This window comes from Bos javanicus, chromosome 5, assembly GCF_032452875.1.
Source record: "Bos javanicus breed banteng chromosome 5, ARS-OSU_banteng_1.0, whole genome shotgun sequence".
In the NCBI taxonomy this organism is placed as follows: domain Eukaryota; kingdom Metazoa; phylum Chordata; class Mammalia; order Artiodactyla; family Bovidae; genus Bos; species Bos javanicus.
In genome coordinates, this window is record NC_083872.1 from 70382340 (window position 1) to 70399093 (window position 16754).

Here is a 16754-nt window from a genome sequence, read left to right on the forward strand (position 1 = left end):
TTTCACTGTTGTGCACAGTTTTCTCTCTAGTTGTGCCGCACGGGCTCAGTAGTTCTTGTGTGTGGGCTTAGTTGCCCCACTACAGTTTGTAGGATCTTAGTTCCCCAACTAGGGATCAAACCTGTGTTCCTCGCATTGGAAAATGAATTCTTAACCACAACCACTGGACTACCAGGGAAATCCCTGGAATGATACATTTTGAAGGCAACTTCCATAATGTGAGGGACCCCAGGCAGCTGTGAGGAAAAATCCTCGTGAAGGAGAATTGAGGCTTCAGGCAATGGCCCCAGTGAGCTTCTAGATAAAAGCCAGCGGTTGGCGTCACCTTGGATCTATCATTTGTCCCGGAATGCTGGCCAAGAGCAGGTGAGGCAGAACTGTGGTAGTCTACTCACAGAATCATGATGAGGAATAACTTAATAAATTATTGCTGTGTTAAGCCACCAAGTTTTGAGGTGGCTTGTTATGCTTCAGTAGAAAATAAAAACACTTGCCTTAAAATATGGTTATCATCAAAAAGTTGGCAGTCTACAACTTGGAAAAGGACGGTGACAAGAACCCAACCATGCTGGCACAGGGATCTCACACCTCCAGCCTTCAGAACTGTGACAAATAAATTTCTGTTGTTTATAAGCCTATATATATATGGTTTGGTTATCATATGCTCTTTGCCTCTTTTTTTTCCTTTATCCTTTGTGTATATAGGAATATATACATGATAAATAGAGTTGAAGCAGCCATGTTGGCTATGAAATAATCTTAGGAATGTAGGTCATGCAGGAAAAAATAACTTGCAGTATCTCTACTTCATGAAAGAAGCTTCTGTCTTGAATAAGCCACTCTTATTTTGGGTTTCCATTCAAGTTGAACCTAATTCTAACTATATTGACTCATTCTTAGGCACTGCTCAAATGATAACTTTTGCACATCCCCTCAGTTTTTTTCAATTTCCTTGTTCTTCTGTTTATTTTTAAATTAAATTTTGTTTTATCAAATATACATGTGTATACAGTTTTAAAATGCAAATAATTTGGTAGTTACAGTTCCTCACAAGATGAAGAATCGGTTTAGCCTCACTAATTCCTTCCTCTAAATCCTATTTCATAAAAACCAGGAGGAAGTTGTGTGACTCCTAACATAAATGCATGAGAAATCTCTGGTGCAATAGCAAGTGTTTAGGTCTTGATGTGGGAGAAGTGGAAGCCCAGAACCAAGCATGGCTGAGCCTCAGGGATGCAAACACGGGCAAGTGGATTGCAGAGACTTTGAGATATACCTTCTGCTCTTTAACATTGTCTTGGGAAGGCTTTGCTCATCTCAGTGCCATGGTGAAGCAGGAAAAGAAAGCAAACAACCAGTGCATACTGTCAGGACTACCAACATAACATTGGAGTAGGCACTCCAGCCAAGCTGTATGGTTAAGAGCTAGTTAATAATATGTGCAAACAAACTGGCTAACCTCTTAACATTCCTTGCTAGGGGAAGAGGGAGACATCAAGTCATAGTCTGCATCCTGCAAGAATGGGTGCATGCTTCAGTCCCATCCAACTCTTGCAACCCTAGGGACTGTCAAATCTACCAGAATCTTGATCTTAGAATCATAACCCCAGACTGTGAAAAAATAAAATTCTGTTGTGTAAACAACCCAGTTCAGTTCAGTTCAGTCGCTCAGCAGTGTCCAACTATTTGTGACCCCATGAACTGCAGCACACCAGGCCTCCCTGTCCATCACCAACCCCCAGAGTCCACCCAAACCCATGTCCGTCGAGTTGGTCATGCCATCCAAGCATCTCATCCTCCATCGTCCCCTTCTCTTCCTGCCCTCAATCTTTCCCAACATCAGGGTCTTTTCAAATGAGTCAGCTCTTCGCATCACGTGGCCAAAATATTGGAGTTTCAGCTTCAACATCAGTCCTTCCAGTGAACACCCAGGACTGATCTCCTTTAGGATGGACTGGTTGGATCTCCTTGCAGTCCAAGAGTCTTGTCCACACCACAGTTCAAAAGCATCAATTCTTCGGTGCTCAGCTTTCTTTATAGTCCAACTCTCATATCCATACATGACTGCTGGAACAACCATAGCCTTCATGAGACGGACCTTTGTTGACAAAGTAATGTCTCTGCTTTTGAATATGCTGTCTAGGTTGGTCATAACTTTCCTTCCAAGGACTAAGCATCTTTTAATTTCATGGCTGCAATCACCATCTGCAGTGATTTTGGAGCCCAGAAAAATAAAGTCTGACACTGTTTCCACTGTTTCCCCATCTATTTCCCATGAAGTTAGTTCTTAGTTTTCTAAGAACTTGATCTTAGTTTTCTAAATGTTGAGTTTTAAGCCAACTTTTTCACTCTCCTCTTTCATGTTCATCAAGAGGCTCTTTATTCTTCTTCACTTTCTGCCATAAGGGTGGTGTCATCTGCATATCTGAGGTTATTGATATTTCTCCCAGCAATCTTGATTCCAGCTTGTGCTTCTTACAGCCCAGAGTTTCTAATGATGTACTCTGCATAAAAGTTAAATAGGCAGGGTGACAATATACAGCTTGACATACTCCTTTACCTATTTGCAACCAGTCTGTTGTTCCATGTCCAGTTCTAACTGTTGCTTCCTGACCTGCATACAGGTTTCTCAAGAGGCAGATCAGGTGGTCTGGTATTCCCATCTCTTTCAGAATTTTCCACAGTTTATTGTGATCCACACAGTCAAAGGCTTTGGCATAGTCAATAAAGCAGAAATAGATGTTTTTCTGGGACTCTCTAGCTTTTTCAATGATCCAGCAGATGTTGGTAATTTGATCTCTGGTTCCTCAGCCTTTTCTAAAACCAGCTTGAACATCTAGAAGTTCATGGTTCACGTATTGCTGAAGTCTGTCTTGGAGAATTTTAAGCATTACTTTACTAGCGTGTGAGATGAGTGCAATTGTGCAGTAGTTTGAGCATTCTTTGGCATTGCCTTTCTTTGGGATTGGAATGAAAACTGACCTTTTCCAGTCCTGTGGCCACTGCTGAGTTTTCCAAATGTGCTGGCATATTGAGTGCAGCACTTTCACAGCATCATCTTTTAGGATTTGAAATAGTTCAACTGGAATTCCACCACCTCCACTAGCTTTGTTCATAGTGATGCTTCCTAAGGCCCACTTGACTTCACATTCTAGGATGTTTGGCTCTAGGTGAGTGATCACACCATTGTTATTATCTGGGTTGTGAAGATCTTTTTTGTATAGTTCTTCTGTGTTTTCTTGCCACCTCTTCTTAATATTTTCTGCTTCTGTTAGGTCCCTACCATTTCTGTCCTTTATTGTGCCCATCTTTGCATAAAATGTTCCCTTGGTATCTCTAATTTTCTTGAAGAGATCTCTAGTCTTTCCCATTCTATTGTTTTCCTCTATTTCTTTGAATTGATCACTGAGGAAGGCTTTCTTATCTCTCCTTGCTATTCTTTGGAACTCTGCATTCAAATGGGTATATCTTTCCTTTTCTCCTTTGATTTTCACTTCCCTTCTTTTCACAGCTATTTATAAGGCCTCCTCAGACAGCCATTTTGCTTTTTTGCATTTCTTTTTCTTGGGGATGGTCTTGATTCCTGTCTCCTGTACAATGTCATGAACCTCCCTACATAGTTCATCAGGCACTCTGTCTATCAGATCTAGTCCATGAAATCTGTTTCTCACTTCTGCTGTATAGTCAGAAGGGGACTGGAATGCAAAAGTAGGAAGTCAAGAAACACCTGCAGTAACAGGCAAATTTGGCCTTGGAGTACAGAATGAAGCAGGGCAAAGGCTAATAGAGTTCTGCCAAGAGAACACATTGGTCATAGCAAACACCCTCTTCCAACAACAGAAGAGAAGACTCTATACATGGACATCATCAGATGGTCAACACTGAAATCAGATTGATTATATTCCTTGCAGCCAAAGATGGAGAAACTCTGTACAGTCAGCAAAAACAAGGCGGGGAGCTGACTGTGGCTCAGATCATGAACTCCTTATTGCCAAATTCAGACTGAAATTGAAGAAAGTGGAGAAAACCACTAGACCATTCAGGTATGACCTAAATCAAATCCCTTATGACTAACTTGATTGTGGGGGGAAAAAATGAAGTGACATCCCACAACTTGTGCTGAATTCCATTCATTAGAAATGAGTCAATAGGTCCAGCACACATTCAAGGAGAGAGAATTACAGGAGTGTCTGAATTCCAGAGGTGGGGATTTAAATGTTGCTTAACAGGATAGAAATAAGCAATCCACATGGGACAAAATGTTACCATCTAATCAATACAAGAAATGGTGCTGAACCTCACTAGTTAAAACAGCAATTATTCACCATTTTTGCTCCCCATTTGGCTAAAAAAAATTTTAAGTGATAACATTTACCACAAGCAAGGGCATGCATGTATTTTCATTCACTGGTGGTGGAAGTGTGAACTGTTAAAACTTCTGAGGAAAGCAGTTCATCAAGGTCATTCAAATATTAAATGACCTAGCTCTCCTGTTCATGGCAATCTATTTGATAGAGTACTTAAACACCAGTACTTAAGAACATAAGTGTGAGGAGGCCTGTTGTAACATTATTCATGATGGCAAAAAAATAACAGCAAAAAACCCCAAACTGGAAACATCCCTAAAAACCTTCAATAAAAGAGACACTGGTGAAATTATAATACATCTACACTATGAAATATTCTTACCCAGTTAATTTGTTTCTGTTGAGCTTGGAAAAAGGTGTAGAATCACATATACTAAACTATTAATATATGTTATCACAATAGAATTATGGGGGAGGGAGAGTATTAATTTTTAATACATGCTTATATAATATGAGTTTTTATTTAAAACATATTACTGTTGTTATTTGCTTTGTTGCTTAGTCACTAACTCACGTCTAACTTTTTATGACCCCCATGGACTATAGCCTGCCAGGCTTCTCTGTCCATGGGATTTCCCAGCCAAGAACACTGGAGTGGGTTGCTATTTCCTTCTCTAGGGGATTTTCCTGACCCAGAAATCTAACCTGCATCTCCTGCATTGACAGACGGATTCTTTACCACTGAGCCACCAGGGAAGCCCTTTTGTTATTTAGCAAAGATGAAAAATCATTTTTAAAAAAGATAAATTTACATTTCCAGATGAATTAAAATCACTTTGGTGTTTCTTTTAAAATTGAAGTGCATAAATTATTTTCTACCAATCACGTATGCCTTTTTAAAGCTTTACGTAGTCCAAGTCTGACCTGTCTACTATATGTAGAAGGACCCACCATGAGTAAAGCATTTCATGGTGGTAAATCAGTTCTTCTGATGAATAACAACAGGGAGAGAGATTTTTCAGGACTTGGGACGTGGGTCTTCTTTGCATCTGTCAAACCAAACCAAGGAACTGAGTTTTGAAGATTCTATCTTGAAAAAAGGGTGGAGCACAAAGCTTTGTGCCATTCTCAGTGAATATCTTTTCTCACAAATGAACTGTTGATGGGAATCAAACAGAAGAGTGGTGGAGGTCATGTGCTCCAGCAAGGCAAAGACATGGAGCAAAGGAATTCATGGACAAGATGTATGTTTTGTTAGTTGAGTAGAGGGCCCTTCCCACTACCCAGCATGAAGTTATGCAAGGCTGATCCTCTTTTAAATGGTATGGTAGACACTATTGCCTCCCTACCCATTCCTCTCCTTCTTCCTTGATAACTGAACACAGATTTGGCTCATGTATCTGGTGTTTGTGTATTTCAGAGGAAGATGGACCCCTTTCTAGCCCCAGGGGAGAGTTTTGGTTCATCTTAGCCTATTATGGTATTTATATTATTTGCCCTTTGTCTTTCATTGGTTAAGCAATGAACAGGCAAATCAATTGCCCAATGGGACAGGAGGAAAAATCTTTGAAAATGTTTTTGAGAAAGTTTGCCTACTTTTAAGAAAAGACAAAGGAAGAGAGATATCCTCTTTTCTCCTTCCTGTCTTGGCAAGAGGTTATTTATCTTGTAATTCTCTTTATTGGCAGTTCATTCCTTTCTCTTTCCTTTCCTTTCAAACTTTCCAAAGTTAATGACAAATACCAAATCACAGACCCAGGAAGCTCAGAAAACATCAAGCAGAATTTTAAAAACAAATCAGAAAACCACTCTACACATAGGCATATTCTACCCTAAATGCAGAAAACCAAAGACAAGGAAAAGTCTTGAAAAAAGTCAAAGGGGAAAATAAAAACACCTTACCTAGAGAGGAACAAGGGGAGGAATTACAATGACCTTCTCATCTATACCATGCAAATAAGAGAATGGACTGATACATTTAAAGTTGGTTTTGCTTTTTTCTTTTAAAGAACACCAACTTGGAATTCTGTATCTAACAAAATTATCCTTCAAAGTGAAGAGATAAAGACATTGTCTGACAGGCAAAAACTGAGGAAATTCTTTGCAATAAATATAAAAAGAAGTTTTTCAGAGAGAAACAAAAAAATCATAAACTGTGATCTGTGTATAAAATGTAAGAGCACTGGAGGAGGAAGAAACAAAGGTAAAATAAAATCTTTTATTTTCCTTATTCTTAATTGATCTAAAAGCTCACAGTTATTTAAAGGAATAATCGTAACAATGTTATATTAATGATACCAATAAGTGAAATAAATGCCAGCAACACATAAGCGATGGTCAGGAAGAATCGGGACTACTCTGTTTTAAGGTGGGCTTCCCTGGTGGCTCGCTGGTAAAGAATCCACTTGCAATGCGGGAGACCTGAGTTTGATCCCTGGGTTGGGAAGATCCCCTGGAGAACCTGCAGTGCATATGAAACAGAATAGTGTCATTTGAAGGTAGATTTATATTAGTTAGAAGTGTATATTTAAAACTCTAGAGCAGTTACCAAAAAATGTTTAAGGTATAATTTACTAAGAGAGGAGATAAAATGCTTAATTAAAACTTAAAAATGAAAGAAGGCAGAAAAAGAAGTTTCTGGCAATGAATAGAAAACAGTTAAAAACATATTAATGTTTGGTTGATGTCAACCCAAGTACATCAATGATCACTTTAATATAAATATTGAAACATGCAAAGTAAAAGACAGAGATTGCCACAGTATGTTAAAAACGAGACTCAACTATATGTTGTCTACCAAAACACACTTTTTTTTTTTTTTGCTGGATCTTAGGGTAGTTCTTTTTTTTTTTATTTTTTTATTTTTAAGCTTTACAATATTGTATTAGTTTTGCCAAATATCGAAATGAATCCGCCACAGGTATGCCCACGTTCCCTATCCTAAACCCTCCTCCCTCCTCCCTCCCCTCCCCTCCCTCTGGGTCGTCCCAGTGCACCAGCCCCAAGCATCCAGTACCGTGCATCGAATCTGGACTGGTGACTCGTTTCATACATGATATTATACATGTTTCAATGCTATTCTCCCACATCTCCCCACCCTCTCCCTCTCCCACAGAGTCCATAAGACTGATCTATACATCAGTGTCTCTTTTGCTGTCTCGTACACAGGGTTATTGTTACCATCTTTCTAAATTCCATATATATGCGTTAGTATACTGTATTGGTGTTTTTCTTTCTGGCTTACTTCACTCTGTATAATAGGTTCCAGTTTCATCCATATCATTAGAACTGATTCAAATGTATTCTTTTTAATGGCTGAGTAATACTCCATTGTGTATATGTACCACAGCTTTCTTATCCATTCTTCTGCTGATGGGCATCTAGGTTGCTTCCATGTCCTGGCTATTATAAGCAGTGCTGCGATGAACACTGGGGTACACGTGTCTCTTTCCCTTCTGGTTTCCTCAGTGTGTATGCCCAGCAGTGGGATTGCTGGATCATAAGGCAGTTCTATTTCCAGTTTTTTAAGGAATCTCCACACTGATCTCCATAGTGGCTGTACTAGTTTGCATTCCCACCAACAGTGTAAGAGAGTTCCCTTTTCTCCACACCCTCTCCAGCATTTATTGCTTGTAGACTTTTGGATCGCAGCCATTCTGACTGGTGTGAAATGGTACCTCATAGTGGTTTTGATTTGCATTTCTCTGATAATGAGTGATGTTGAGCATCTTTTCATGTGTTTGTTAGCCATCTGTATGTCTTCTTTGGAGAAATGTCTATTTAGTTCTTTGGCCCATTTTTTGATTGGGTCATTTATTTTTCTGGAGTTGAGCTGTAGGAGTTGCTTGTATATTTTTGAGATTAGTTGTTTGTCAGTTGCTTCATTTGCTATTATTTTCTCCCATTCTGAAGGCTGCCTTTTCACCTTGCTAATAGTTTCCTTTGTTGTACAGAAGCTTTTAAGTTTAATTAGGTCCCATTTGTTTATTTTTGCTTTTATTTCCAATATTCTGGGAGGTGGGTCATAGAGGATCCTGCTGTGATGTATGTTGGAGAGTATTTTGCCTATGTTCTCCTCTAGGAGTTTTATATGGACACCTTATCTTTGACAAAGGAGGCAAGAATATACAATGGATTAAAGACAATCTCTTTAACAAGTGGTGCTGGGAAAACTGGTCAACCACTTGTAAAAGAATGAAACTAGAACACTTTCTAACACCTTACACAAAAATAAACTCAAACTGGATTAAAGATCTAAACGTAAGACCAGAAACTACAAAACACACTTTAAACACTCTGATAGGTTAAAAATAGAGGGATAGAGAAAGATATGAGCACTGTGCTAACACTAATCAAAAGAAAGCTGGAATAACTATTAATTTCAGACAAAGCTGACTTCAGAATAATAGAAATTATTAGAAGGATACAACTTAATATAAAAAGATAAATTGTCTAAGAAGCTATAACAAATGAATAAAGCTATAACAAATGACAACTTATCTACAGATACTCTTCCCAAGGAAATTTAAAACAATTATTTGTGCAATCCTTGAAAAATATACCCTAATAACCAAATGTACCAAAGGATCTTAAATGACATTCACTAAGCACACTCTTAATAATAATATCGATATTCTGAAACTATCACACACATGCATACAACTATAAAGAGCACTGTCCAGTCATTCAGGGACTTGGGACCAAGTGCAAGACACAGACATAAAAGCTATTAATCATGAACATGATAAGTAACATAGGATGTGAAAAAGGTGCTGGGGGGACAGCCAGGAGGAAACACAACCTTGCATAATAAGGTTAGGAAAAACTTCCTAGAGGAAGTAACAACTGAACCATTATTTTTCCTTCAGTTCAGTTCAGTTTAGTTGCTCAGTCATGTCCAACTCTTTGTGACCCCATGAATCGCAGCACGCCAGGCCTCCCTGTCCATCACCAACTTCCAGAGTTCACCCAAACTCACGTCCATCGAGTCAGTGATGCCATCCAGCCATCTCATCCTCTGTCGTCCCCTTCTCCTCCTGCCCTCAATCCCTCCCAGCATCAGAGTCTTTTCCAATGAGTCAACTCTTTGCATGAGGTGGCCAAAGTACTGGAGTTTCAGCTTTAGCATCATTCCTTCCAAAGAGATCCCAGGGCTGATCTCCTTCAAAATGGACTGGTTGGATCTCCTTGCAGTCCAAGGGACTCTCAAGAGTCTTCTCCAACACCACAGTTCAAAAACATCAATTCTTTGGTGCTCAGCTTTCTTCACAGTCCAACTCTCACATCCATACATGACCACAGGAAAAACCATAGCCTTGACTACATGGACATTTGTGGGCAAAGTAATGTCTCTGCTTTTGAATATGCTGTCTAGGTTGGTCATAACTTTCCTTCCAAGGAGTAAGCATCTTTTAATTTCATGGCTGCAGTCACCATCTGCAGTGATTTTGGAGCCCCCCAAAAATTAAGTCTGACACTGTTTCCACTTTTTTCCCATCTATTTCCCATGAAGTGATGGGACCGGATGCCATGATCTTCATTTTCTGAATGTTGAGCTTTAAGCCAACTTTTTCACTCTCCACTTTCACTTTCATCAAGAGGCTTTTTAGTTCCTCTTCACTTTCTGCCATAAGGGTGGTGTCATCTGCATATCTGAGGTTACTGATATTTCTCCTGGCAATCTTGATTCCAGTTTGTGCTTCTTCCAGCCCAGCGTTTCTCATGATGTACTCTGCATGTAAGTTAAATAAGCAGGGTGACAATATACAGCCTTGACGTACTCCTTTTCCTATTTGGAACCAGTCTGTTGTTCCATGTCCAGTTCTGACTATTGCTTCCTGACCTGCATACAAATTTCTCAAGAGGCAGATCAGGTGGCCTGGTATTCCCATCTCTTTCAGAATTTTCCACAGTTTATTGTGATCCACACAGTCAAAGGCTTTGGCATAGTCAATAAAGCAGAAATAGATGTTTTTCTGGAGCTCTCTAGCTTTTTCCATGATCCAGCTGATGTTGGCAATTTGATCTCTGGTTCCTCTGCCTTTTCTAAAACCAGCTTGAACATCAGGAAGTTCACGGTTCACATATTCCTGAAGCCTGGCTTGAAGAATTTTGAGCATTACTTTACTAGCGTATGAGATGAGTGCAATTGTGCAGTAGTTTGAGCATTCTTTGGCATTGCCTTTCTTTGGGATTGGAATGAAAACTGACCTTTTCCAGTCCTGTGGCCACTGCTGAGTTTTCCAAATTTGCTGGCATATTGAGTGCAGCACTTTCACAGCATCATCTTTCAGAATTTGAAATAGCTGGACTGGAATTCCATCACCTCCACTAGCTTTGTTCGTAGTGATGCTTTCTAAGGCCCACTTGACTTCACATTCCAGGATGTCTGGCTCTAGGTGAGTGATCACACCATTGTGATTATCTGGGTCGTGAAGATCTTTTTTGTACAGTTCTTCTGTGTATTCTTGCCATCTCTTCTTAATATCTTCTGCTTCTGTTAGGTCCATACCATTTCTGTCCTTTATCAAACCCATCTTTGCAGGAAATGTTCCCTTGGTATATCTTATTTTCTTTTTTTTTTTTAATTTTATTTTATTTTTAAACTTTATATAATTGTATTAGTTTTGCCAAACATCAAAATGAATCCGCCACAGGTATACATGTGTTCCCCATCCTGAACCCTCCTCCCTCCTCCCTCCCCATACCATCCCTCTGGGTCGTCCCAGTGCACTAGCCCCAAGCATCCAGTATCGTGCATCGAACCTGGACTGGCATCTCGTTTCATACATGATACTTTACATGTTTCAATGCCGTTCTCCCAAATCTTCCCACCCTCTCCCTCTCCCACAGAGTCCATAAGACTGTTCTATACATCAGTGTCTCTTTTGCTGTCTCATACACAGGGTTATTGTTACCATCTTTCTAAATTCCATATATATGCGTTAGTATACTGTATTGATGTTTTTCCTTCTGGCTTACTTCACTCTGTATAATAGGCTCCAATTTCATCCACCTCATTAGAACTGATTCAAATGTTTTCTTTTTAATGGCTGAGTAATACTCCATTGTGTATATGTACCACAGCTTTCTTATCCATTCTTCTGCTGATGGGCATCTAGGTTGCTTCCATGTCCTGGCTATTATAAACAGTGCTGCGATGAACATTGGGGTACACGTGTCTCTTTCCCTTCTGGTTTCCTCAGTGTGTATGCCCAGCAGTGGGATTGCTGGATCATAAGGCAGTTCTATTTCCAGTTTTTTAAGGAATCTCCACACTGATCTCCATAGTGGCTGTACTAGTTTGCATTCCCACCAACAGTGTAAGAGAGTTCCCTTTTCTCCACACCCTCTCCAGCATTTATTATTTGTAGACTTTTGGATCGCAGCCATTCTGACTGGTGTGAAATGGTATCTCATAGTGGTTTTGATTTGCGTTTCTCTGATAATGAGTGATGTTGAGCATCTTTTCATGTGTTTGTTAGCCATCTGTATGTCTTCTTTGGAGAAATGTCTATTTAGTTCTTTGGCCCATTTTTTGATTGGGTCATTTATTTTTCTGGAGTTGAGCTGTAGGAGTTGCTTGTATATTTTTGAGATTAGTTGTTTGTCAGTTGCTTCATTTGCTATTATTTTCTCCCATTCTGAAGGCTGCCTTTTCACCTTGCTAATAGTTTCCTTTGATATGCAGAAGCTTTTAAGGTTAATTAGGTCCCATTTGTTTATTTTTGCTTTTATTTCCAATATTCTGGGAGGTGGGTCATAGAGGATCCTGCTGTGATGTATGTCAGAGAGTGTTTTGCCTATGTTCTCCTCTAGGAGTTTTATAGTTTCTGGTCTTATTTTTAGATCTTAAATCCATTTTGAGTTTACTTTTGTGTACGGTGTTAGAAAGTGTTCTAGTTTCATTCTTTTACAAGTGGTTGACCAGATTTCCCAGCACCACTTGTTAAAGAGATTGTCTTTAATCCATTGTATATTCTTGCCTCCTTTGTCAAAGATAAGGACTTTGTCCTTTGTCCATATATGCGTGGATTTATCTCTGGGCTTTCTATTTTGTTCCATTGATCAATATTTCTGTCTTTGTGCCAGTACCATACTGTCTTGATGACTGTGGCTTTGTAGTAGAGCCTGAAGTCAGGCAGGTTGATTCCTCCAGTTCCATTCCTCTTTCTCAAGATGGCTTTGGCTATTCGAGGTTTTTTGTATTTCCATACAAATTGTGAAATTATTTGTTCTAGCTCTGTGAAGAATACCATTGGTAGCTTGATAGGGATTGCATTGAATCTATAAATTGCTTTGGGTAGTATACTCATTTTCACTATATTGATTCTTCCAATCCATGAACATGGTATATTTCTCCATCTATTAGTGTCCTCTTTGATTTCTTTCACCAGTGTTAGTAGAAGGAAAGAAATCTTAAAAATTAGAGCAGAAATAAATGCAAAAGACACAAAAGAGACCATAGCAAAAATCAACAAAACCAAAAGATGGTTCTTTGAAAGGATAAATAAAATTGACAAACCATTAGCCAGACTCATCAAGAAACAAAGGGAGAAAAATCAAATCAATAAAATTAGAAATGAAAATGGAGAGATCACAACAGACAACACAGAAATACAAAGGATCATAAGAGACTACTATCAACAATTATATGCCAATAAAATGGACAACGTGGAAGAAATGGACAAATTCTTAGAAAAGTACAACTTTCCAAAACTCGACCAGGAAGAAATAAAAAATCTTAACAGACCCATCACAAGCATGGAAATTGAAACTGTAATCAAAAATCTTCCAGCAAACAAAAGCCCCGGTCCAGACGGCTTCACAGCTGAATTCTACCAAAAATTTAGAGAAGAGCTAACACCTATCCTGCTCAAACTCTTCCAGAAAATTGCAGAGGAAGGTAAACTTCCAAACTCATTCTATGAGGCCGCCATCACCCTAATACCAAAACCTGACAAAGATCCCACAAAAAAAGAAAACTACAGGCCAATATCACTAATGAACATAGATGCAAAAATCCTTAACAAAATTCTAGCAATCAGAATCCAACAACACATTAAAAAGATCATACACCATGACCAAGTGGGCTTTATCCCAGGGATGCAAGGATTCTTCAATATCCGCAAATCAATCAATGTAATACACCACATTAACAAATTGAAAAATAAAAACCATATGATTATCTCAATAGATGCAGAGAAAGCCTTTGACAAAATTCAACACCCATTTATGATAAAAACTCTCCAGAAAGCAGGAATAGAAGGAACATACCTCAACATAATAAAAGCTATATATGACAAACCCACAGCAAACATTATCCTCAGTGGTGAAAAATTGAAAGCATTTCCTCTAAAGACAAGGGTGCCCACTTTCACCATTACTATTCAACATAGTTTTGGAAGTTTTGGCCACAGCAATCAGAGCAGAAAAAGAAATAAAAGGAATCCAAATTGGAAAAGAAGAAGTAAAACTCTCACTATTTGCAGATGACATGATCCTCTACATAGAAAACCCTAAAGACTCCACTAGAAAATTACTAGAACTAATCAATGACTATAGTAAAGTTGCAGGATATAAAATCAACACACAGAAATCCCTTGCATTCCTATACACTAATAATGAGGAAACAGAAAGAGAAATTAAGGAAACAATTCCATTCACCATTGCAACAGAAAGAATAAAATACTTAGGAATATATCTACCTAAAGAAACTAAAGACCTATGTATAGAAATCTCTGATTTTCTTGAAGAAATCTCTAGTCTTTCCCATTCTGTTGTTTTCCTCTATTTCTTTTCATTGATTGCTGAAGAAGGCTTTCTTATCTCTTTTTGCTATTCTTTGGAACTCTGCATTCAGATACTCATATCTTTCCTTTTCTCCTTTGCTTTTTGCTTCTCTTCTTTTCACAGCTATTTGTAAGGCCTCCCCAGACAGCCATTTTGCTTTTTTGCATTTCTTTTCCATGGGTGGCGGGGGGTCTTGATCCCTGTCTCCTGTACAACGTCACAAACCTCATTTCATAGTTCATCAGGCACTCTATCTATCAGATCTAGGCCCTTAAATCTATTTCTCACTTCCACTGTATAATCATAAGGGATTTGATTTAGGTCATACCTGAATGGTCTAGTGGTTTTACCTACTTTCTTCAATTTCAGTCTGAATTTGGCAATAAGGAGTTCATGGTCTGAGCCACAGTCAGCTCCTGGTCTTGTTTTTGCTGACTGTATAGAGCTTCTCCATCTTTGGCTGCAAAGAATATAATCAATCTGATTTCGGTGTTGACCATCTGGTGATGTCCATGTGTAGAGTCTTCTCTTGTGTTGTTGGAAGAGGGTGTTTGTTATGACCAGTGCATTTTCTTGGCAAAACTCTATTAGCCTTTGCCCTGCTTCATTCCGTATTCCAAGGCCAAATTTGTCTGTTACTGCAGGTGTTTCTTGACTTCCTACTTTTGCATTCCAGTCCCCTATAATGAAAAGGACATCTTTTTTGGGTGTTAGTTCCAAAAGGTCTTGTAGGTCTTCATAGAACCTTTCAACTTCAGCTTCTTCAGTGTTACTGGTTGGGGCATAGACTTGAATTACTGTGATATTGAATGGTTTGCCTTGGAAACGAACAGAGATCATTCTGTTGTTTTTGAGATTGCATCCAAGTACTGCATTACAGACTCTTTTGTTGACCATGATGGCTACTCCATTTCTTCTGAGGGATTCCTGCCCGCAGTAGTAGATATACTGGTCATCTGAGTTAAATTCACCCATTCCAGTCCATTTCAGTTCGCTGATTCCTAGAATGTCGACATTCAGTCTTACCATCTCTTGTTTGACCACTTCCAATTTGCCTTGATTCATGGACCTAACATTCCAGGTTCCTATGCAATATTGCTCTTTACAGCATCGGACATTGCTTCTATCACCAGTCACATCCACAGCTGGGTATTCTTTTTGCCTTGGCTCCATCCCTTCATTCTTTCTGGAGTTATTTCTCCACTGATCTCCAGTAGCATATTGGGCACCTACTGACCTGGGGAGTTCCTCTTTCAGTATGCTATCATTTTGCCTTTTCATACTGTTCATGGGGTTCTCAAGGCAAGAATACTGAAGTGGTTTGCCATTCCCTTCTCCAGTGGAAAAATATATTATTTAATTCTGTCATTCCTGCTGCATGTATTAACTGGAATTCTCAATTAAAAATGTTACCATCAGCTATTTTGTTGCCTTGAGATAGATTTCACATAGGAATATCAGGACAGAGGTTTGACTTTCCCCTTTACTTACCAGTGTTTAAAATAATAATTCTATTCCCTAGGTTGCTGCAAAGGTTAATCTCTTAGGGTATTTTATTGTAGATGTGTTATGACCTCATAGCATTAACACATTTGATATACTTCAACCAATTGTGGTGGTTTAGTCGCTAAATCGTGTTTGAGTTTTGTGACGCTATGGACTGTTGCCTGCCAGGCTTCTCTGTCCATAGGATTTTCCAGGAAGGTATGCTGGAGCAGATTGCCATTTCCCTCTCCAGGGGATCTTCCCAATCCAGGTATCCAACTCAGGTCTCTTGCACTGCAGGCAGATTCTTTATTGATTGAGCTACCAGGGAAGCCTGCGTCAACCCATTAATTTATTGTTTTCAAAGCTAAAATTGTCCCATTTTTAAGTTGGCCTCTGTACTTTTTGACATCAGTTCAGTTCAGTTCAGTTGCTCAGTCGTGTCCGACTCTTTGTGACCCCATGAATTGCAGCCCGACAGGCCTCCCTGTCCATCACCAACTCCCGGAGTTCACTCAAACTCATGTCCATCAAGTTCGTGATGCCATCCAGCCATCTCATCCTCTGTTGTCCCCTTCTCCTCCTGCTCCCAATCCTTCCCAGCATCAGAGTCTTTTCCAATGAGTCAACTCTTTGCATGAGGCGGCCAAAGTACTGGAGTTTCAGCTTTAGCATCATTCCTTCCAAAGAACACCCAGGACTGATCTCCTTTAGAATGGACTGGTTGGATCTCCTTGCAGTCCAAGGGACTCTCAAGAGTCTTCTCCAACACCACTGTTCAAAAGCATCAATTCTTTGGTGCTCAGCTTTCTTCACAGTCCAACTCTCACATTCATACGTGACCCTTGTGTTTTCCCCCTTTCTTTTTTTTAAAGTCTTTATTGAATTTGTTACAATATTGCTCCTGCTTTATATTTTGTTTTTTTTGACCCTAAGACATGTAGGATCTTAGGGACCAGGATCAAACCCACCCCCTGCATTGGAAGGCGAAGTTTTAACCACTGAACTGCCAGGGAAGTCCCAACCCTTGTGGTTTTCATAGCTTCCTTTCTCTTTGGCACAACCAAATGATCCAGGATCATCTTATACATTTCTTGCCCCACACATGGAATCAATCATTTCTCTAAGGGACTTTGGTTCCTTCAATGGGAAGTGGTATTTAGAGCATTT